The sequence below is a fragment of the Mus musculus genome, chromosome 14 (genome assembly GCF_000001635.26).
Source record: "Mus musculus strain C57BL/6J chromosome 14, GRCm38.p6 C57BL/6J".
Lineage (NCBI taxonomy): Eukaryota > Metazoa > Chordata > Mammalia > Rodentia > Muridae > Mus > Mus musculus.
Window position 1 is genome coordinate 19,478,645 of NC_000080.6, and position 24,833 is coordinate 19,503,477.

The 24,833-nt window shown below is 44.0% G+C and overlaps 1 long non-coding RNA gene across 2 annotated transcripts; it reads left to right on the plus strand.

Moving 5' to 3' along the window:
- Positions 1–6,231: 6,231 nt before the first annotated feature.
- On the plus strand, positions 6,232–22,463 carry Gm41101. 2 transcript variants are annotated; one of them, XR_874379.3, is made up of 3 exons: positions 6,232–6,422; positions 6,947–7,081; positions 22,402–22,463. It is a non-coding gene; the product is annotated as a predicted gene, 41101 (long non-coding RNA). The 2 variants fall into 2 exon arrangements; XR_874378.3 differs by lacking the exon at positions 22,402–22,463 and adding an exon at positions 9,979–13,387.
- The last annotated feature ends 2,370 nt before the right edge of the window (positions 22,464–24,833 follow it).

The window sequence follows — 24,833 nt, forward strand, 5'->3', positions numbered from 1 at the left end:
AAACAGGCTGGAGTAGCCATTCTAATATCGGATAAAATCGAATTCCAAGCCAAAGTTATCAAAAAAGACAAGGAAGGACACTTCATACTCATCAAAGGTAAAATCCTCCAAGAGGAACTCTCAATTCTGAATATCTACGCTCCAAATGCAAGGGCAGCCACATTCATTAAAGACACTTTAGTAAAGCTCAAAGCACACATTGCACCTAACACAATAATAGTGAGAGACTTCAACACACCACTTTCATCAATGGAGAGATCATGGAAACAGAAACTAAACAGGGACACAGTGAAACTAACAGAAGTTATGAAACAAATGGACCTGACAGATATCTACAGAATATTTTATCCTAAAACAAAAGGATATACCTTCTTCTCAGCACCTCACGGGACCTTCTCCAAAATTGACCATATAATTGGTCACAAAATAGGCCTCAACAGATACAAAAATATTGAAATTGTCCCATGTATCCTATCAGACCACCATGGCCTAAGACTGATCTTCAATAACAACATAAATAATGGAAAGCCAACATTCACATGTAAACTGAACAACACTCTTCTCAATGATACCTTGGTCAAGGAAGGAATAAAGAAAGAAATTAAAGACTTTTTAGAGTTTAATGAAAATGAAGCCACAACGTACCCAAACCTTTGGGACACAATGAAAGCATTTCTAAGAGGGAAACTCATAGCTCTGAGTGCCTCCAAGATGAAACGGGAGAGAGCACATACTAGCAGCTTGACAACACATCTAAAAGCTCTAGAAAAAAAGGAAGCAAATTCACCCAAGAGGAGTAGACGGCAGGAAATAATCAAACTCAGGGGTGAAATTAACCAAGTGGAAACAAGAAGAACTATTCAAAGAATTAACCAAACGAGGAGTTGGTTCTTTGAGAAAATCAACAAGATAGATAAACCCTTAGCTAGACTCACTAAAGGGCACAGGGACAAAATCCTAATCAACAAAATCAGAAATGAAAAGGGAGATATAACAACAGATCCTGAAGAAATCCAAAACACCATCAGATCCTTCTACAAAAGGCTATACTCAACAAAACTGGAAAACCTGGACGAAATGGACAAATTTCTGGACAGATACCTGGTACCAAAGTTGAATCAGGATCAAGTTGACCTTCTAAACAGTCCCATATCCCGTAAAGAAATAGAAGCAGTTATTAATAGTCTCCCAGCCAAAAAAAGCACAGGACCAGACGGGTTTAGTGCAGAGTTCTATCAGACCTTCAAAGAAGATCTAATTCCAGTTCTGCACAAACTATTTCACAAGATAGAAGTATAAGGTACTCTACCCAACTCATTTTATGAAGCCACTATTACTCTGATACCTAAACCACAGAAAGATCCAAAAAAGATAGAGAACTTCAGACCAATTTCTCTTATGAATATCGATGCAAAAATCCTTAATAAAATTCTTGCTAACCGAATCCAAGAACACATTAAAGCAATCATCCATCCTGACCAAGTAGGTTTTATTCCAGGGATGCGGGGATGGTTTAATATATGAAAATCCATCAATGTAATCCATTATATAAACAAACTCAAAGACAAAAACCACATGATCATCTCGTTAGATGCAGAAAAAGCATTTGACAAGATCCAACACACATTCGTGATAAAAGTTTTGGAAAGATCAGGAATTCAAGGCCCATACCTAAACATAATAAAAGCAATCTACAGCAAACCAGTAGCCAACATCAAAGTAAATGGAGAGAAGCTGGAAGCAATCCCACTAAAATCAGGGACTAGACAAGGCTGCCCACTTTCTCCCTACCTTTTCAACATAGTACTTGAAGTATTAGCCAGAGCAATTCGACAACAAAATGACATCAAGGGGATACAAATTGGAAAAGATGAACTCAAAATATCACTTTTTGCAGATGATATGATAGTATATATAAGTGACCCTAAAAATTCCACCAGAGAACTCCTAAACCTGATAAACAGCTTCGGTGAAGTAGCTGGATATAAAATTAACTCAAACAAGTCAATGGCCTTTCTCTACACAAAGAATAAACAGGCTGAGAAAGAAATTAGGGAAACAACACCCTTTTCAATAGTCACAAATAATATAAAATATCTTGGCGTGACTCTAACTAAGAAAGTGAAAGATCTGTATGATAAAAATTTCAAGTCTCTGAAGAAAGAAATTAAAGATCTCAGAAGATGGAAAGATCTCCCATGCTCATGGATTGGCAGGATCAACATTGTAAAAATGGCTATCTTGCCAAAAGCAATCTACAGATTCAAAGCAATCCCCATCAAAATTCCAACACAATTCTTAAACGAATTAGAAGGAGCAATTTGCAAATTCGTCTGGAATAACAAAAAACCTAGGATAGCAAAAACTCTTCTCAAGGATAAAAGAACCTCTGGTGGAATCACCATGCCTGACCTAAAGCTTTACTACTGAGCAATTGTGATAAAAACTGCATGGTACTGGTATAGAGACAGACAAGTAGACAAATGGAATAGAATTGAAGACCCAGAAATGAACCCACACACCTATGGTCACTTGATCTTCGACAAGGGAGCTAAAACCATCCAGTGGAAGAAAGACAGCATTTTCAACAATTGGTGCTGGCACAACTGGTTGTTATCGTGTAGAAGAATGCGAATTGATCCATACCTATCTCCTTGTACTGAGGTCAAATCTAAGTGGATCAAGGAACTTCACATAAAACCAGAGACACTGAAACTTATAGAGGAGAAAGTGGGGAAAAGCCTTGAAGATATGGGCACAGGGGAAAAATTCCTGATCAGAACAGCAATGGCTTGTGCTGTAAGATCAAGAATTGACAAATGGGACCTAATGAAACTCCAAAGTTTCTTCAAGGCAAAAGACACCGTCAATAAGACAAAAAGACCACCAACAGATTGGGAAAGGATCTTTACCTATCCTAAATCAGATAGGGGACTAATATCCAACATATATAAAGAACTCAAGAAGGTGGACTTCAGAAAATCAAAAAACCCCATTAAAAAATGGGGCTCAGAACTGAACAAAGAATTCTCACCTGAGGAATACCGAATGGCAGAGAAGCACCTGAAAAAATGTTCAACATCCTTAATCATCAGGGAAATGCAAATCAAACCAACCCTGAGATTCCACCTCACACCAGTCAGAATGGCTAAGATCAAAAATTCAGGTGACAGCAGATGCTGGCGTGGATGTAGAGAAAGAGGGACACTCCTCCATTGTTGGTGGGATTGCAGGCTTGTACAACCACTCTGGAAATCAGTCTGGCGGTTCCTCAGAAAACTGGATATAGTACTACGGGAGGATCCAGCAATACCTCTCCTGGGCATATATCAAGAAGATGCCCCAACTGGTAAGAAGGACACATGCTCCACTCTGTTCATAGCAGCCTTATTTATAATAACCAGAAGCTGGAAGGAACCCAGATGCCCCTCAACAGAGGAATGGATACAGAAAATGTGGTACATCTACACAATGGAGTACTACTCAGCTATTAAAAAGAATGAATTTATGAAATTCCTAGCCAAATGGATGGACCTGGAGGGCATCATCCTGAGTGAGGTAACACATTCACAAAGGAACTCACACAATATGTACTCACTGATAAGTGGATATTAGCCCAAAACCTAGGATATCCAAGATATAAGATACAATTTCCTAAACACATGAAACTCAAGAAAAATGAAGACTGAAATGTGGACACTATGCCCATCCTTATAAGTGGGAACAAAACACCCTTGGAAGGAGGTACAGAGACAAAGTTTGGAGCTGAGATAAAAAGATGGACCATGTAGAGACTGCTATATCCGGGGATCCATCTCATAATCAGGTTCCAAATGCTGACACCATTGCATACACTAGCAAGATTATGCTGAAAGGACCCTGATATAGCTGTCTCTTATCAGAGTATGCCTGGGCATAGCAAACATAGAAGTGGATGCTCACAGTCGGCTATTGGATGGATCACATGGCCCCCAATGAAGGAGCTAGAGAAAGTACCCAAGAAGCTAAAGGGATCTGCAACCCTATAGGTGGAACAACATTATGAACTAACCAGTACCCCGGAGCTCTTGACTCTAGCTGCATATTTATCAAAAGATGGCCTAGGCAGCCATCACTGGAAAGAGAGGCCCATTGGACACGCAAACTTTATATGCCCCAGTACAGGGGAACGCCAGGGCCAAAAAAGGGGAGTGGGTGGGTAGGGGAGTGGGGGTGGGTGGCTATGGGGGACTTTTGGTATAGCATTGGAAATGTAAATGAGCTAAATACCTAATAAAAAATGGAAAAAAAAAGAATTCACACAATATGTACTCACTGATAAGTGGATATTAGCCCAGATACATAGAATACCCAAGATACAAGATAACAATTTGTGAAACTCATGAAACTGAAGAAGAATGAAGACCAAAGTGTGGACACTTTGCCCCTTCTTATAATTGGGAACAAACACCCATGGAAGGAGTTACAGAGACAAAGTTTGGAGCTGAGATGACAGGACGGACCATCTAGACACTGCCATATCTGGGGATCCATCCCATAATCAGCCCCCAAACGCTGACACCATTGCATATACTAGCAAGATTTTGCTGAAAGGACCCTGATATAGCTGTCTCTTGTGAGACTATGCCGGGCCTAACAAACACAGAAGTGGATGCTCACAGTCAGCTATTGGATGGATCACAGGGCCCCCAATGGAGGAGCTAGAGAAAGTACCCAAGGAGCTAAAGGGATCTGCAACCCTATAGGTGGAACAACAATATGAACTAACCAGTACCTCCCAGAGCTCATGTCTCTAGCTGCATATGTATCAGAAGATAGCCTAGTTGGCCATCACTGGAAAGAGAGGCCCATTGGTCTTGCAAACTTTCTATGCCTCAGTACAGGGGAACGCCAGGGCCAAGAAGTGGGACTCTCACACACACCTCCTATTCTTTACATTTAAAGTTGTCATATCCACTACCCCGCCCCCAAAAATGCTGAGATTAGTGTACTGTCCTAAAACCACCAATTTCCTTCCACTAAATTGATTAATTAAATGATCACGTACCGTGTTATTTCAACCAAATGAAACTGTCTACACTTTGCCAACTTTGAAGTGCTGAAAGCAATTTAGCACAGCTCATCTGAATGGCCTACTGTCACTAAAAAGAAGGAAGTAAATATACAGAAGGCCATTAGGGAACAGTCCTAGTAGCAGTTTTTAAACAGAATATATACACATTGTGTGTGTGTGTATAAATATCTACAAATATAAAAATAGACAGTGATATTTTCTAAATGTCTATTTTTTGAGAGAGGGTCTCACTATGTCACCCAGGTTAGACTTGATCTTTAGGCAATCCTCCTGCATCAGTTTCCCTGGGGCTGGAGCTACAGGTATATACCATGATATTTGGTTATCTTAAAAAATGTATAAATGCATATATATATATATATACATATATGTGTGTGTGTGTTTATATATGTATGTGTTTATATATGTATTTGTTTATATTTATATATATATATATATATATATATATATTCTTACATGTATGTTGTACATAAAAATTATATAACATAGAGATTTTCTGGAAGCACCCCAGAAAACATCACTTATGACTGCCTTTGAGAGGAAACCAGAGATCACTGGAAGACAGGATTTGTCTCATGGCTAGAATCCTTTCCCTGTAGTCTCTTGTATTGTTAGTATATGTGGGTTTGAATATGCTTGGCTCAGGGAGTGGCAACTATTGATGAGGTCAAGATCAGCTGTCTTCTTATTATTCTTTTTTTTTTTTTTTTGAGACGGTTTCTCTGTGTAGCCCTGGCTTTCCTGGAGCTCACTCTGTAGACCAGGTAGCCTCAAATTCAGAAATCCACCTGCCTCTGCCTCCCAAGTGCTGGGATTAAAGGCATGCACCACCATGACCTGCAGCCGACTTCTTTAGTCACTTTGCTCTTTAAGTTTTGGACAAGGTTGATCCTTAAACCTGAATCTTTGATTGGCTTGGCAAATAGCTCAAGGGGATCCTCCTGTGTCTGCCTCCCCAGCACCTGTCTTTTATCAAATGTGGTAGAGGGGTCTGAATAAGAATGACTGCCCCCACCCCTGGCCCCTCCCTACCCCCACTCCACACAAGCATGCCCCCAGTCTATGGAATGTAAACACTTGGCCCTCAGTCAGTGACATTGTTTGGGAAGGATTAGGAGTTCCTCTTTGAAGGAAGTACCTCACTGTGGGGACAGGGTCTCGGAGTTTAAAGCTTCACACTGCTCTCAGTTGGCTCTCTCTGTTCCAGGACTTCAGTGCATCATGCTACAGCTTCGTGCTTCTACTGCTATGCCTGCCTCATGCAGCCATGCCTCCCTCCCAGGAAGACCTCTTATGCTTCTGGAAGTAAAAGCTCCAAAACAATCTTCTATAAGCTCTGCTGGTCAAGGTATTTTTATCACAGCAACATAAAGGCAACAAAGACACATGAGTACTGGGGATGTGATTCAGTTCCTCCACTTGCACAGCAAGCACCTTACAGACTGAGTCCTTGCTCCTGCCCTCAAATATTTTCAAGTTCTATGAACAACACACTCACCTGTGAGCCATACACCTACTCACACTCAGGAGCACATTTACACATCTATATGTAAGCATGTAGTATGTATAAGTGTGTGAATGCAGAACTAAATGCACTAATAGTAATCCTAACCCATCATACTTAGAGTGTCTTGATGTATCTTCAGGATGACTGAGAAAACACTGTTAGTGTGGCCTCAAAACCAACTAAGCCTTAGCCAAATCTGGAGCCTGCGCCTCTATTCAAGCCTCTCTCACCTTATACTCCTAGGGAGAAGATGAGGAAATATCTTCATTTTTCTAAGGGTGCTTCTCTTCTTACCTGGATAATTCCCAAAGACCAGGAACCCACTGTTAACTTTAGTAGCTCTACTTAAATTACTTCCTCCACAGATCTCAACTTCTCCCCTAAGAAGCAGTATGTAAGCTAAGTGCCACCATGATGGGCACCACAGCACGAGGTAGAGCCTGGACTGCCACCGTGAGAGATGGGCACCACCGCACAAGTTACAGCCTGGACTTCAGGAGGTAGGCCATGAGTCTGAGTCTTAGCAACTTAATACTTTGACATCAGATGTTTGTGCACAAAAATGTTTTCATATAAGCCAGTATAAAATGCAGATTTCCTGATATACTGATATGAATATCAGAAGCGGTATTCGAAAGCTTGATAATTAGCCATAATTGTGGCAAATGTTTGTCAGAAAGTCAAACAAAAAACCAAAAAAAAAAAAAAAAAAAAAAAAAAACCAAACCAAAAAAAAACCCTTTAATCCCAGCACTAAGGAGTCAGAGGCAGGCAGATTTCTGAGTTCAAGGCCAGCCTGGTCTACAAAGTGAGTTCCAGGACAGCCACAGGTATACAGGGAAACCCTGTCTCGAAAAACAACAACAACAACAAAACATAAACAAAAACAAACAAACTAAAACATTTTCTTAGATTTATTGTAGCCTTCATAAACATGCTTTATCCAAAAATTAAACAATACAATCTTTCAAGTTCATTAAGCCCACAACTTAATAGTGCCCTCTATCAAATTTTTTGTTCAATCTTACTTCCTCAGTTCAATTTAAAACATCCCTAATTTTTTTCAAACGGCATAAATCTTACTAGCCGATATTGATATTAATAGGCATGGAATTTTGACCATTGCATATAAGTATATGATGTGCCATTTTCAAACCTAACATTTTTCTCTTTAACTCACTTTTTCAGGTATGTTTGTTTGTTTGGTTTGGTTTGTGTTGTTTTTTTGGAGACAGGGTTTCTCTGTATAGCCTTGGCTGTCCTGGAACTCACTTTGTAGACCAGTCCTGCCTCAAACTCAGAAATCTGCCTGCCTCTGCCTCACGAGTGCTGGGATTAAAGGCCTGTGCCAGCACTGCCCGGCCAGGGTTTTGGGTTTTTTATTTTTGTTTTGTTTTGTTTTGTTTTGTTTTGTTTTGTTTTGTTTTGTTTTGTTTTGAATAAGTTTTCATAAGTTAAGAGTATAGGTAGCTTTAGTTTTCAAAAAAATCTAAATTCAGAAAAATTACAAATGCTATGAAATTCAAATCCGTCTTCATTAAATAGTAGTTCCAAGATGTCTGAGTAAACAAGGCTGAAGCAACCTTTGACTCTGGCAACTGAAGTTATCGTCATGTATATGAAAGGAGATTAAATAAAATAAAAGGTTTAAACTAAAAAGGCCTGGGACTGAGACTGCAAAGAAAATAAGCCCGGGCATGCCCGAGTCCATCTTGAAGCTAGGTCACCCGGTCATAAAGATAAGGGAAGGAATGCAGGAACTGGTTCTGACTATCTTGGCTGACTCATTGACCCTCTGGCAGCCCGGCGCCTCCTGATCGCCCCCCTTTCTATAGACAGCATAGTCAAAAGCTGAAACATTAACCAGATGCGTTGTCTACTCAGATAAGCCCCCGGCTTTAGAATTCTTATATGCCCTGGCCTGCACGTACTACTCTGCTGACTCATAATCATGTTGTTGATGTTTGAATGGGGCAATCACGTGTAATCGCGCCAATTCTTCCTAGCCCCTAACCCCTACCCTATAAAATCCCTGACTTTTTGAGTCTCAGGGTCGATTCCTCTGTCTCCTGAGTGAGATACGTATTGACCTGGAGCCCCACCATCAAAGCTGCCTCATGCTTTTGCAACAAGGTCTCTCATGTTTTTTTGGGTGACGCTGCATCCTGAGACTTGAGTGGGGGCTCCTTCTTGGGGGGGCATCTTACATTTGCGGGCTCGTCCGGGATTTGAGGGGTCCCCAAGGACTTGAAACACCACTTGGAGTTACGTTTTGTATGTGTGTGGTATGTTTGTGCGGCCACTGAGTCTGTGCCTTGTTTTTCGGAGTCTGGTGTTCTGGCAGCTGCCATTGAGGACTGTAAGGACCCACAGGCTGCGGTGGGGAATGCCCTAAGGCCTGTAGGCTGCACCCCTGGAAGACGTTCCAAGGGAGACCCTGAAGGGAGTGCCCAGGGTAAGGAACAGTCAGGAGGATCTGGCTGTTGCCTGGCAGAGTAAAGGAGAGAGAGTGTTCTTCCTGCCAGAGAAGGAGTGGATGCGGAATCCCACTCTGTCAGAGGTAGCGTGTGGCTTGTTGTATAAGTCCAGATGTGGACAAGTTTGTTTAGATGTCTTAGTGTGTTCTGTCTCTGTCATTGTGTTGTATTTATTCTTATTCTTCACTATGGGACAGACCGTGTCTACTCCTTTATCTTTGAATAAGGACCATTGGACGGACGTTAGGGCTAGAGGACGAAATTTGTCAGTAATAGTGAAGAAAAAGCCATGGATGACTTTCTGCTCCTCGGAATGGCCTGTTTTTGGAGTAGGTTGGCCACCGGAACATTTTACTTACCCACCATAAGGGCTATGAAGGCCATTGTTTTTCAGGAAGGGCCAGGGTCGCATCCAGAACAGCACCCATACATGACAGTATGGGAGGACTTGGCATGCTACCCACCCCCGTGGGTTCACCCATTCCTCCCACCTCTCTGCCCTGGCACCAAGATCCTAGCCATCTGAGAAAATGCTGAGAAAGAGAAACCAAAACCACCGCTCGGGGGAGATGATGAACACAGCACACCAGTGATGAAACTCCTCAAGATCTATCCAGAGATTGAAGAACCCCCTGAGTGGCCCGACACCCCTTAACCCCCACCGTATGCTCCCCAGCTCCAACCTTCAGCTTCCTCGGGACCTCTGCCTCAGGCCTGGGCAGGAGGAGAGGGTCCCTCCACAGGAACAAGGAGCTGGCGAGGAGTCACCCCTGAGGGGCCTGCTGATTCAACCGTGGCACTTCCACTCAGGGCTATTGGGGCTCCCCCTGCTGATCCGGATAGTCTGCAGCCCTTACAGTATTGGCCTTTTTCCTCTTCTGATCTCTATAATTGGAAAGCTAATCACCCTCCTTTTTCAGAGAACCCCGCAGGACTCATAGGGTTGGTCGAATCACTAATGTATTTGCACCAGCCGACCTGGGATGACTGCCAACAGCTTCTGTAGACCTTATTCACCACAGAGGAGAGAGAAAGGATTTTCCTCGAGGCTCAGAAAAACATCCGAGATGAGGTTGGGCAGCCTGTCCAACCTCCAGCCAAGATAGTTGAAGGATTCCCGCTAACCCAACCCCGATGGGATTACAATACAGCACAAGGTAGGGAACGACTGTCCAATTATCACCGGGCCCTAGAGGTGGGTATCAGAGGTGCTACTTGGCGGCCCATGAATCTGGCCAAGGTAGGAGAGGTTATGCAGTGAGCAACTGAGCACCCCTCAGTCTTCCTCGAAAGGCTCATGGAGGCTTACAGAAGATATATCCTATTTGATCCCACATCAGAGGGTCAAAGGGCCTGTGATTATGGCCTTCATTGGCCAGTCGGTTCCCCACATTAGAAAGAAGTTACAGCGAATTGAGGGCTTGCAGGATTATACCATAAGGGATGTAGTTAGAGCAGCAGAGAAAGTGTATCATAAGAGAGAAACAGAAGATGAAAACTTAGAGAGAGAAAAGAAAGAGAGAAAAGAGGATGAGGATAGGAGAGACAGGAGACAGGAAAAGGTTTTGACTAGGATACTGGCCACAGTAAGAGAAAGAGATAAAGGGAGAAGAGGTAGACAGTTAGGGAACCTGGGAGACAGAAGATACCAGGGACCAAGGAGACCCAGAGAAGGCAGACAGCACCTGGAGAGGAAGCAATGCGCATATTGCAAGGAAATGGGCCACTGGATGAGTGACTGTCTGAAAAAGAAGCAAGAGGTGAAGGTGCTTTCTCTTGGAGAAGATGAAGACTCGGAGAAACAGGGCTCGGCCCCCCTCCCCAAGCCTAGGGTAACTTTAGAAGTTGAGGGGACCCCTGTGGACTTTCTAGTCGACACTGGGGCAGAATTTTCAGTACTCAAGACACCACTAGGAAAAGTGAAGAAAAACGAAAAAACCTTGGTGATCGGGACCATGGGACAAAAATCGTATCCATGGACCACATCCTGAATAGTAGACATAGGGCAAAAACAAGTAACTCATTCGTTTCTAGTCATTCCAAAGTGTCCTATGCCCTTATTGGGGAGAGACTTACTAACCAAGTTAAAAGCACAAATAACTTTTACCTCTCATCGACCAGAGGTATCCTGGGGAATGAAAGCACCCCAGACTCTAGAGCTAACTTTACAACTAGGAAAAGAATATCGACTCTACCAAAGTAAAGTGAAGCCCCCTGAGGGATTAAAGGACTGGTTGAATCGATACCCTAAGGTGTGGGCAGAGACAGGAGGAATGGGCATGGCAAAACAGGTTCCTCCTGTGGTGATTGAACTTAAGTCCGGGGCCACTCCTATAGGGGTCTGACAATATCCCATGAGCAAAGAAGCTCAAGAGGGTATACGCCCCCAAATCAACAAACTGCTCCAACAAGGGATTTTGGTCCCATGCAAATCCCCTTGGAACACTCCTCTACTTCCTGTAAAAAAAAAAAAAACTAGGGACCTGTGACCTGTGATCCAGTTCAGGATCTTAGAGAAGTCAACAAGAGGGTTCAAGACATAAACCCCATGGTGCCAAATCCTTATAACCTCCTCAGCACCTTGTCACCTGGTTGGACGTGGTACACAGTCCTAGATCTCAAAGACGCTTTCTTCTGTTTGAGGTTACATCCCAACAGCCAGCCTTTGTTCGCTTTTGAATGGCGAGATTCTGAGAGTGGACAAGCTGGACAGCTCACATGGACGAGGTTGCCTCAGGGATTCAAGAACTCGCCCACCTTGTTTGATGAAGCCCTACACCGAGACCTTGCCCCTTTCCGAGCCAGTAACCCACAGGTGACTCTTCTGCAGTATGTAGATGACCTCCTACTAGCTGCAGAAACATGTGAGGACTGTGAAACTGGGACTCAAAACCTCCTGGTCGAGCTAGGTTAGCTGGGGTATCGGGTCTCTGCTAAAAAGGCTCAGTTATGCCGGACAGAAGTGACCTACTTAGGATATGTTCTGAGAGATGGACAACAGTGGCTCACAGAAGCCAGAAAACAAGCCGTTATGCAGATCCTGGCCCCAACCACTGCTAGCCAGGTAAGAGAGTTCCTGGGGACTGCTAGGTTTTATAGACTCTGGATTCCCAAATTTGCCACTCTGGCAGCCCCATTGTACCCATTAACCAAAGAAAAAGGAGAGTTCATCTGGACCAGAGAACATCAGCTAGTCTTTCAAACTCTCAAAAAGGCGCTACTGCAGCCTCCAGCATTGGCCCTGCCAGATGTGAGCAAGCCTTTTACTGTATACATTGATGAAAGAAATGGGGTGGCAAGGGGAGTCCTTACCCAGGTTTTGGGGCCATGGAAGCACCCAGTAGCCTACTTATCAAAGAAGCTGGACCCTGTGGCCAGCGGATGGCCCTCCTGCCTGCAAGTGATAGCAGCCACGGCTGTGCTAGTAAGAGATGCTTACAAACTGACTATGGGCCAGAATGTTACCATAATGGCCCCGCACTCTCTTGAGAGCATTGTCAGGTAACCACTGGACCGCTGGATGACTAACGCCAGAATGACGCACTACCAGAGCCTATTGCTGACAGAGCAAGTAAGTTTTGCACCCCCAGCCAATCTCAACCCTGCTACTTTACTACCTGGGGTTGACGAGGCCCCTGCACATAAGTGTGAGGAAATACTGGCAGAAGAGACTGGAATCTGGCCAGACTTCACAGACCAACATTGGCCAGGGGAGATGACCTGGTTCACTGATGGAAGCAGCTTCATGGTAGAAGGTAAGCGGAGGGCTGGGGCAGCATTAGTGGATTAGTGGAAAGTCTGTCATATGGGCCAGCAGCCTGCCGGAGGGTACATCAGCTCAAAAAGCAGAACTTATCTCACTAATTCAAGCCTTAAGGCTGGCAGAAGGAAGGACTCTTAATGTCTATACCGTCAGCCGGTATGCTTTTGCCACGGCCCATGTTCACAAAGCAATATACCAACACCATGGACTGCTAACGTCTGCCGGCAAGGATATCAAAAATAAAGAAGAAATTCTCAGCTTATTAGAAGCTGTCCATCTGTTCCATAGAGAGGCAATTATCCATTGCCCAGGACACCAGAAGGGAACGGGGCCCGCTGAAAAGGGAAACCAAATGGCAGACCAAGAAGCCAAAAAAGCAGCCCAAGGGCCAATGACTCTGGTGGCAAGAACCCAACAGCCCGCCAACGAGGAAATAACTAAAAGAACCCTCACAGATGAAGAGGGGCGAGATTACTTAGATAACATACACCATCTGACTCATTTAGGAACTAAAAAATTAATAAAATTGGTTAGTAAGTCCCCCTATTACATTCCTGGATTAAAAAGAATTGTAGAAGAGATAGTAAAAAACTGCCATGCTTGTGCACTTACCAACGCCGGGTCTAGCAGGCTCCAGGAAGGAAAACGACTGTGACGAGACAGGCCTAGAGCCTACTGGGAAACCCGACTTCACTGAGGTGAAACCGGCTAAGTATGGAAATAAATATCTCTTAGTTTTCATAGACACCTTCTCAGGATGGGTCAAGGGGTTCCCCACCAAGAAGGAAAGAGCTATTGTAGTGGTCAAGAAGATACTTGAAGAAATCCTTCTCCGCTTTGGGATACCTAAGGTAATGGGGACAGACAACGGACCTGCCTTTGTCTCCCAGGTAAGTCAGGGATTGGCCAGACAACTGGGGACTAATTGGAAATTACATTGTGCATACAGACCCCAGAGTTCAGGACAGGTAGAAAGGATGAATAGGACGCTAAAAGAGACTCTAACTAAAATAGCCTTGGAGACCGGCAGAAGTGATTGGACAGCTGTTCTCCCTTATTTCTTGTTCAGGTTTTGAAATACCCCTGGACCCCTTGACTTAACCCCTTTTGAATTAATGTATGGGGCGCCCCCGCCCATTTTTATGACCGTAGGGGATAAGAATCACCTGAATGTGTCTTTCTCTCCTTCTTCTACTCTTTTGGCTCAATTAAAAGCTCTCGAAATAGTAAGAAAAGAGGTCTGGGAACAGCTAAAAGAAACCTATGTTGCTGGTGACACAGGTGCCGCACCAGTTTGAAGTAGGAGACACAGTCCTGGTGAGGAAACAGCGAGCAGGGAACCTAGAGCAGAGGTGGAAGGGGCCCTTCTTGGCCCCTTCTGACAACGCCCACCTCGGTCAAAGTGGAAGCAATCCCCACTTGGATCCACGTGTCCCATGTCAAGAGAGCACCCCCTGGAGTCAGCCATGATGAGTGGACTTTGGAGAAGACTACTAACCCTCTTAAGTTGCGCCTGCTTCGCAGGAGCGATCCCAAAGGACTTCAACCCCTACAGTCCTGTTCAACAAACGTGGGAGGTATTCAATAAGGGGGGTAGGGCTGTATGGACAATCGCCGAGGTACACCCCCTGTGGACTTGGTGGCCTAATCTTTGCCCTGACATCTATAAGTTGGCTATAGGAGCCCCTCCTGGATGGGACCTTTAGGGGTACTCTGACATTAAGAGGGCACCTTTTAAACCCTCTCCGTACGTAGAAAAACATTCGAGAGACCCATGGGGTGGTTGCTCTAACCAAAGGAATAGAAGCATGCTTCAAACCCATCCCTTCTATGTCTGCCCAAGGCCCCACCAAAGTCAGTCCCTCAATCCAACATGTTGAGGTAAGACTGACTTCTTTTGCAAGAGCTGGGTTTACAAGACTTCAGGTACAGCCCGCTGGAAGCCCTCCTCGAGCTGCGACTATATTAGAGTAACAGCCAATTATTCCTTAGTGTCTTACGTACCTGAAGGATTTCACCTAGATGAGTATACTGACTGGTGCCATCTGCTCCGTGTCACCTTCACTGAACCAGGGAAAAGAGCTCTGGGATGGACAAAAGGGTATACCTGGGGTCTTAGGATTTACAAGGAAAGATATGATGAGGGATTATTGTTCACTAACAGATTAAAATAGAGACCCCCTACAATCCTTTAGGCCCCCCAACCAAGTTCACACCCCTTACCTATACCATTACTCAGCCTACTCCGGTGATTGCGGACCCTCTTAATATGGTCGCTCTCACCCAACCTCCCACTCTTCAAGTACCTCTAACTATTACCTCCACAATCCCTTCAACAAGACAGAGGATGTTTAACCTAGTGAGAGGAGCCTTTTATGCCCTTAATAGAACTGAACCAAGCACTACTGAGGACTGCTGGCTATGCCTGTCCTCGGGTCCTCCTTATTATGAAGGAATTGCCTTCAATGGAGATTTCAACAGAACCAATAGCCATACTTCCTGCTCTTGGGGAACAGGACAAAAACTGACCCTGACTGAAGTATCCGGGAGGAGTCCAGGTCTCTGTATAGGCACCCCACCTTCCACCCACAAACACCTATGTGGACAAATTCAATCAGTGTCCAGGACAGAAGCTAATTACTATCTTGTACCTTCCCTGGTTGGCTGGTGGACTTGCAATACAGGACTTACTCCCTGTGTATCAACTAAGGTTTTTAATTCATCTCATGATTTTTGTGTCATGATCCAGCTGTTACCCCGCGTATATTATCACCCTGCATCCAGTTTAGAAGAAAGCTATGCTGCCCGGCGGTCAAAAAGAACCAATTACTTTAACCCTGGCTGTATTCGTGGGAATAGGTATGGCAGTAGGAGTGGGGACAGGAGTGTCAGCTTTGATAGAAGGAAGACAAGGAATTCAGTCTTTGAGGGATGCTGTCAATGAAGACCTAGCAGCAATAGAGAAGTCCATTGACCCTTTAGAAAAATCTTCGACTTCCCTGTCTGAGGAAGTTTTGCAGAACAGGAGAGGCCTTGATTTGTTGTTCCTAAAGGAAGGAGGACTGTGTGCTGCCCTTAAAGAAGAGTGCTGCTTCTATGCAGATCATACAGGAATACTTAGAGATTTTATGCAGAAACTGAGAGAAAGATTAAAGCGAAGGAAACAGGAACGGGATGCTCAACGGAGGGTGGTTTGAGTCACAACCATCTTGGATAATTTCTTTGATTTCTGCTGTAGCCGGACCAGTCCTTATGATATGCTTAGCTTTAGTTTTCGGCCCTTGTATAATAAATAGAGGAATGGCTTTCATCCAGAGTAGAATTGGTACAGTAAAACTCATGGTTCTTCAAAGGCAATATCAACCTATAGTTCAGGTAGATAAAGAGTTAGGGGACACCAATCTCTAAAATTCTATGATTAGAATTAGTCTAAACAGAAGAAGAGGGAAATGAAAGGAAATTAAACAAATAAAAGGTTTAAACTAAAAACGTCTGGGACTGAGACTGCAAAGAAAACAAGCCCGGGCATGCCCGAGTCCATCTTGAAGCTAGGTCACCGGGTCATAAAGATAAGGGAAGGAATGCAGGAACTGGTTCTGACTATCTTGGCTGACTCATTGACCCTCTGGCAGCCCGGCGCCTCCTGCTGGCCCCCTTTCTATAGACAGCATAGTCAAAAGCTGAAACATTAACCAGATGCGTTGTCTACTCAGATAAGCCCCCGGCTTTAGAATTCTTATATGCCCCGGCCTGCACATACTACTCTGCTGACTCATAATCATGTTGCTGATGTTTGAATGGGGCCAATCGTGTGTAACCTCGTCAATTCTGCCTAGCCCCTAAACCCTACCCTATAAAAACCCCAGTTTTTGAGTCTCGGGGTCTATTCCTCTGTCTCCTGTGTGAGATACATATCGACCCAGAGCTCCGCCATTAAAGCTGCCTCGTGCTTTTGCAACAAGAAGGTCCCTTGTGTTTCTTTGGGTGACCCCACATCCCAAGACTTGAGTGGGAGGGCTCCTTCTTGGGGTCCTACATATACATCTACTGCATTTTAGATGCCAGCATACGCTCAAACAAACACTAATCCAAACTGTTTCCATGTAAGACTCCCATAAGCCTTAGGCAGCTAATTGTCATGAAATGACTGTAGATGAATTGCTTTGGCAAATCTGTTACTAGAGGGAGCATCCACTAATTTAATCATTTCCCTCCTCAAAATCTTGCTTTAACTCCTCCAGTAACAACAGCCTAGGTGTTGAAGACTTCTAAACTAAGAAGAACGTTAGAATATCTAAGTCCCTTATCATCCAGTAGCCTCTGCCTTCATTATTGAAGGAAAGCTCAACTTTGAGACTAATCAGCACAAAATTGCCACAAAAGCACTACCACACCCTGAAATACCCTAAAGAAATTAACTTGTGATGAACCACCATGGATGTCTGAGCCCTGCACTTTGAAGGAACCTTCAAAACAGAAGCCTGGGCAGCCTGTGGGCACAGCACACCAGAGAAACTGACTGAGAGGCTCAAGCTGCTCAGCTTGCTGTGGGTGGGAAAGCACAGTGGCTGGCAGAATACAGCTTCCAGCAGGGCTTCCATAGCATGCAGCTCATGGGTGAACAATCAAACTCCCTTTAAGTTTCCTAGGTGGGAACTCGCCACCAGGCTTTAACCGTGCTCCAAGACGCTTGCTATGATGGCTAGACAAGTGTTCCAGAACACACCCTAGATATGTCTTCAACCAACCTCAGGAATCCCTAGAGCACCTTCCTGTCCCCTGCGTGAGGCCACGCCCCATCCAGGCCACGCCCCCGCGCCCCTTCTCCCAATACCAGTTGCAGGGATCTCCCAGAGCTTTCACTCTGCCCACAGCCCTCTCACAGGTGCCCGGCCGAGCATTACCTTGGTCCCCATCTGTCCAGAGGTGGACACTTTATGGACCAGCTTCTGGGGCCCCTCCTGCTCTGATTCACTGTTGGACGAATCCTCTCCTGGTCCTGCAGCAGTAGGGGAAACCGCACTGGCCCCAGTGACAGCTCCTCCAGTGAAGCCCTGAGGGTGGTGCTGGCTTCTGGTCCAGGCATCCTCTCTGATTCCTGCAGGGACACAGCAGCGCCCCGAGGGGCTGTGGTCAGCTGCTGGGCTCTGCCCGAAAGTCTGAGCCCTGCACCTGGCTAGCACCATCTTCCCTTATCCCCTCCATGCAGCAACCTGGACCCGGGACTCTGGATCACAAGTCGCCCCTGCCTATATCTCGTTGGTCCTCTGCACACTTCACACCTGAGCACCCAGCCTTGGGATGTTCTGTGGTTGCTGACCCAGAATATGACCAGCACCGGAATGAGAGGATGGAAATCGAGATAAGCCTCGAAGGACCTCCCTCTTACTCCTCCTAGGGTCTGGAGGGCTCAGAGGGAATGGAGAGTAGAGATAGGGAGGGGCATGAAGCAGCAGGTCAGGCAGTGGAGATTCTCCTCCCCTTGTTCTAGGCAGCAGGAGTGAGGAGAAGGCTCCTGAGGGAAACGGGGACATAGAGCTATCTCCTATGTTCTGGGGTGCACTCTGGACCCTGAATCCCTTCACATACTCGGACCACGAGGTTCAATTCCAGCTAAGTAAAAGTTCCCTCTGCACAGGAGAAGAACTGGGTCTTACTGACCCTCAATCAGCACCACTGCTAGGAACTTACCTCCCACCTCTGCCTGGGGGTTCTGGTCCATTATGCCACCTCTACAGTGCTGTTTAGCTTCGGGACCACCCCCATCTGGCGATTTGGTAGAGAAGAGCATTTTCTGGGAGGTTCAGCTCTGCTCTGAGAGCTTTTGGTTCAGAAAGAGTGATTCTAAAGCGCCCATCCAGAATGCCTGGAAGAATGCACCGAACTACGTGAACAAAGTATAAAGTAAAGAATATATATACACACACCCACAGGAGAGAACACCACTCCCTGGTGCAGACTAAAGTCTGAGGAAAGAGAATCCACAGGCTGGAGCCTCAGCTCCCAGGCTTCCCTGGCCAGCTGCTTCAGCACAGCCACAGGGAAGAGCTACCTTGCAGCAGCAGTGCACAATGCACATTCGACCTCAAAATCCTACACAGGTGGGGGAAGAGGTGCTGAGGGAGAGGGTAGGAAAAGGACAGGCTTCCTGCTGCCCACCTTAGAAACCTTCACAGTGCTGTTAGTGATTTTCCAATGGTGAATTCTCTACCGACTTGGTGGGGGGGTTCTCAGTAGAGCAATCCTTTTAGCACAGAGACAGCCTCTCTTGTGCTTCAGTTATTCCCTTTAGCGAGGGAAAACACGGGGTGAAATGGACTTCAAAAGTCCTTCTGGCCCTATAATATGAAATTCTGTAACTACTAGTACACACTGCCGAGAACTTTCTAAGAAACAATAGCATCAAATGGCCTTGGTCGGAGATCCAGATCAGTGCCTAGAGTACAGAAAGCCTATACACGGCCAAAACCAAAATAATGTCCTTTTAGTGACCTTTGTCTTAGTCTGACTATTTGGTCACAGACAAGTCAAGACAAAGACCCCTAGTAAAAGGCCTAACACAGTTCAGACTTTTCCTTTTAATGTAAAGAAGAGAGAGGGCACAAGCTGGGACCAAAATGTGATTATGATTCTAATGTTCTCTTCCCCACACTCTATATAGTGAAAGGTGACTTTGGCACCTATCCTGTATTTCAACCTACACATTAAACTTTCAGGTTTTATATAGCAACATTTCCCAGAATCCAGTCAAGGGTGACTGAAGTGAAAGGTGGTCTAAGGCCCATGCCTATTTGGGGAAGAGGACGGGTTTTATTTCTTACTCTTTGAAAGGATGCTGATTGCTTAAAGACACATTGCACACCTTCACATCCAGGAGCCAGGCAATTAATTTCTCAAAGTGCAGGCATCTGTTACTTATAAAAACATAGCCTTGCAGGCTGCTCTGATCAACACAGAATTCAGTAGCCAGCTCCTAAGGCCTGTAGCTTTGAAAAGCAAAGCCAGTCTAAGCTGGTTCCTGCTAAGTAAATGACTGCAACTCAACAGCTTCTGCAGCTGTAGAGGAAACCCAGGATGGCTGAAAATACTGTGTAGGCAAAGAAAGGAAAGCTGCCTCATTTCCCACTAAAGGTAGCTCAGGGGAAAAGCCTGGTGGAAGCCCATTGCTTCTGAGAAACTTTCAAGGAATCCCCAATTTAAAATAGTATCTGACCTACTAACTGCTTCTCCTAGTTAAAAGTGTTCACAATGGTTCTCTGACCTAAGGGACATCCACTTGTCTTTTCTTTGTTCAGTTTGTTTCTTTGTTTTGAGGGAGTCCCCTAGCACACCTCAGGCCCAATCTGACTTAGCATTTATGGCAGGTCTCCAGCATCAAACTCTATTTCTCAATATGGCTACTACAATTTCAAATACATGGCATATTGTCTTATTTGGTTTATAAAAAGTTCCTTGACTTTCTTTAGTGTTTTAGATTTTCAAATAATTTCTCCCCTGCTGCTCATGAAATCCCTTTTATTACTGTTACTTTGAGATCTTCATTGGTGAGCCATTGTAGTGCACAACTTTGGTTACAGAATTCCAGAGGCAGAGGCCAGCAGACCTTTGAAATGTGAGGCCAGCCTGGGCTATACAATGAAACTTCTATGTAGAACATATCAATAATCTTGTTGAAAGCTTGCATGTTGGAGTTTAAGGTATGAGTGCTGCCAAGAGCTGGAAGCCAGTCTGGGCTACATGGTAACAGGCCCGCAAGAGCTACACAGCAAAATCTTGTTTCAAACAAACAAACAAAAGCAAGAAAGAGTCTTGGTCATACAGTCTATAGATGCTACAGTCAGGGTTAAATAGAAAGGAGTAAAGCTGACCTCTCCAGTCAGTTTTCTACTTAATAAGGTGCCATACCACCACCCCCAAAGTACAAGAGACATGAGCCAAAGCTGATTAAATCTTTATGAACACTCTATTACTACTTACAGTTATTCTGAACTAATCAATTGCTCACAAGCAGAATCATGAGACACTTAAAGTGTCTAATCCCATGTTCTAAGGTTTTACCTTCAATTGTGATAGAACTTAAGAGTTATGTGTCATATCTTGAAAACCATGAGTGGGTACTTGAGAAGCCATGGTGCAGGGCTCATGTTCCTGATCAGTCCAGAAGCAAAGGACTACAGATGGAACCAGCACAGACTGGAAGGCTGCCCTGGCAGCAATATGGAACCGATTCCGCAATCACTATGTGTTCCGTAGTCAGAACTTAACATTCAAAAAGTTTGCCCTGGGTCAATTTTCTTAGTTGTTACGCCGATAACAAAACAATCCGTGAGCAACAGTGCTGTCGATTACAGGAACTTCTGTGGTCCTAGCCCACAAGGCCAAAGACTCACCATCCAGGCAGAAAGGGGAACTGTACAACCTCTTGCTTGTATTGTGGCCTTTTTGCTTCGAAACACTTCTCTTTCTAAGTGTCCTTTAATTCTGGACTATTAACTGGTATACTGCCATCAGCTAATGCCAACAGGTATAGAACCATTTGAAAATAAAAACCAATTTTAGGCAATGAAGTATAGTCAAGCCTCTCTCCACTTAAGATATTTTGTAAATCCTCCCACATTTTTAAACTGAGTGAGAATTGTAACTACCTATCTGCTAACCACTCCCACCCACGATTAAGGACTGCTTTGCTAAATATCTTCCAATGGCTCATTCTCAACAGCAAAACACTTTGATTCTCCTCACTTGTTTACTTTAGTGATGCTAGGGCAAGCCTTGCACTGACATATGCTCTGTCCCAGATCTACATTCCAGTCCCCATTTTTTTCTACTCTTTCTCTTGATACAGAGTCTCAATATGTAGCTTATGCTGGCTCCCCAATCTGGGCCCTCTTTCCTCACCTAGTTGTTGTGAATACAGGTGTGCAGCACCACACCCAATTCCCCAAATACTTTTTGGGCTAAAATTTAAATTATGACTATATTCACTAACACTGGAATATATTCCAAAGCTAGCACCAAAGAAAACCAAGAAACTTACTATGCTAGCAAGTATCTTCTTTAGGCTCAAGACTTAGCCAGAATAATGCTAAATAAACTAATATGTATCCAAATTTAGCTAATTAACTTAATTTCACTCCCTCACAGAGAGAATGGCAGGAAGTCCCAGAAAATCCCTTTTCTCCACATGAATCTCCAAGGAATCTTTTGTTTTTCTCTCTGAATAGGAGAAATCAGGCCATCAAGGTTTAGGCTCCATCAGGAGAGAGAGGGAGAGAGAAGAGGAAGGGGGGAGAGGGGAGAAGGGAGAGTGGGGAGGAGAGAAGGGAGAGGGCAGAGGAGAGAGGGGAGAGAGAGAAGCATAGTATGCCTTGGTTGAGTGGTGAAACAAAAAACATCTATGAGTATTTTAACCTATATGTCTTTGACACTGCAGACCTATTGCATAGGAAGTCTTTCCATCCAGAAAATAAGCATCAGAGAGATAGTCAACTGTCTTTTCAAAATAGCACAAGAGAAATATACTCTTCTCCATTTTGGCCAGAATAAACCTGGTAATATGCAAGGCTTCTCTCTCTTCTAGGGGTGATGATCAGAATGGTCTCAAGCAACTCCAGAATTTCCACACCAAAGCAGAAGGCTTATGAACTCCAGGACCAAAAAGTCCAGCCAAGCAGCTATTGAAGCTAAAACTAAAGGCAGATTCATCAGTGCAGCCAAATCCCCACTGAAGCATTAAGTATAAGGTCGACAGGGAGCCTTTAAATTGTACCCAGATTCTGTGCCATTTCAAAGACTTTGGCATTTGTGCTAGGAAAGGGGACAGATTCTTCTTAGGTATGACACGGAAAGCTAAAACTAGTGATATTTTAGGTACTCACAGCCATGAAAATGTGCCAAGCATGCACAAGTCAAGTTCCGTCAGCATCTTAGCATGCTGGGTGATGAGGAAACCCTACATCTCTGTTAAAGATTAGGACAGGGATAGAATTGTCTTCGGTGTATAAACATTCTTAATGTGCCATTTTCAGGTAAATAATCCCTGTTTCACTCCTGCGCTCAGACTTCATGAAATTCATTTTCACATTAAATTTTTAAAAAGAGATCAAATTAGAAGAATTAGTTTGGGGTGGAAAGGGGATGAGCAGGCCTGGGAAATGCATGAGAGTGTACCAAAAGGTGAGTGTAACACAAGCACACCATAAACCTACATGAAAGTGTCCTAATGGAATCCATAGTATTCACAGTTAGAAAATCTAAATGAAAGCATTTATTAAAAAAAAAAGATCAATGGTCATGATAAAGAGCACCCAAGATTAAATTCTGGCCTCCAAATACATTCATGGGCAACAACAAAAATAACCATGCACACACATACACAAATAAAGATAAAACCCATAAGGCAGGTGTAGTAAAATGTCATATAAATCCAATAAATGACAACAAACAAATATCCACAGACCAGAGGGAACTTACATCTTCCTCCACCTTCAGGGCTCTCGCCATGACACAGAGCCTTGTTTATGTGTTTGTCTGTGTGGATGTATGTTTCCTATGTGGGATATCCATGAAGGTCAGAAGAGGGATCAGATTGCCAGACCTGGAGTTACTAAATATTGTGTACTATTTCTACTTGGGTGCTAGAAAAGAACCTGGCCTCAGAGAATAGCACTAGGCACTCTTTACTGCTAAGCTCTCTCCATAGCCCAGAAAGTGTTGATACAATAAAAATTTAGGTTCTGCTTACTTATTCATAAATACCAGATTGTTTTCACTGAAAGCATAATCATTTCCCTCACTAAAGATTTATGTTCAACTCATGGCAGCAGATAGTGCATGGAGAAAATCCTGGATTGTCTGGAGAATGGAAGCCAGGACTGCTGAGAATGCTCTCCACCTGCACATGGAATATGACTGTGCATTTTTATTTTCTGGTTGTGAGATAAAACTCAGGACTTTGTGTGAGTGAAACAATTATCACACAGTACATGCCAGGTCTGTAAGCCCTTTCTATCACCAGCGTTACAAGGTACACAGCATGATGTGCCTGACTGTCCTTTGGGAAACATGCACAATGGCACTTGAAAATTGCTTACAGAATTTTCAAGGATTAGATGGGATCAACTAGCCAAAGGCAGTTCAAACAGGTAATTCTCAGTCTGATAACCCTACCAATCTCAGTGTCTGCTCACCCTTCACAAAGAACTGGACTGTGAGAAACAAGTGTAACTAGTTCCACTTTTCCAGAAAAGCAAATAAACAAACAAACAAACACACAAACACCCCTTTCCTCTGGCAAGATAACCAAATGATTTTGAAAGATGCCCATTGTCATAACAGGGCTCATTTTGTTCTCCAGGCTCCTTTACAAATACCGCTTAAAATAATTATAAAAAGAAATTTACAGAAAGGTCTACTCAAATTGTCTGCTTGTTTCTGATTAAATGGCTTACTTCCTAGGTATTAAATTTTATCTGGCTAAAACAGATGCATATTTTTCTCTGTCTCACTTCTTTACACATCTCAATGTCCCTCCATGGATGTCAAGGTTAACTGCAGTGGATTCCGGGAACCTTAAAATTCAGCCACCATACTTTACTCATTCTCCTACAGCCAGGGGGAAGACAGTGACCTAAATATTAGCCTTACAGGCTCCCCATCATCCTGTACCTCAACATGAATCAATAGTTTGATTGATTCCACTAAAAAAATGGGGAATGTAATAGAAAAAATTAGCTCCATGTAAAAATGAGTTTCAGATCAAGTTGGTATGCAAAAAAAAATTATAAGTTAAAGAAAACGCAGAAAAGAAAGTAGAAAATGAATGCAAAGCAAAAGAAAGGGAGTCAGCAAAACCTTGTGCTTAGGCTAAGGATTTTTCACCATAGGATGTTTCTACCAGGGCACTAAGCTTAATTCATGAGCAGTTGAGTCTTGACAGCTATTTAATGAGGTGGTTGATGTCAGAGCTACCTGGCTCATTTCCCAAAATTGTTTTCCTTTCCCATTATTGTG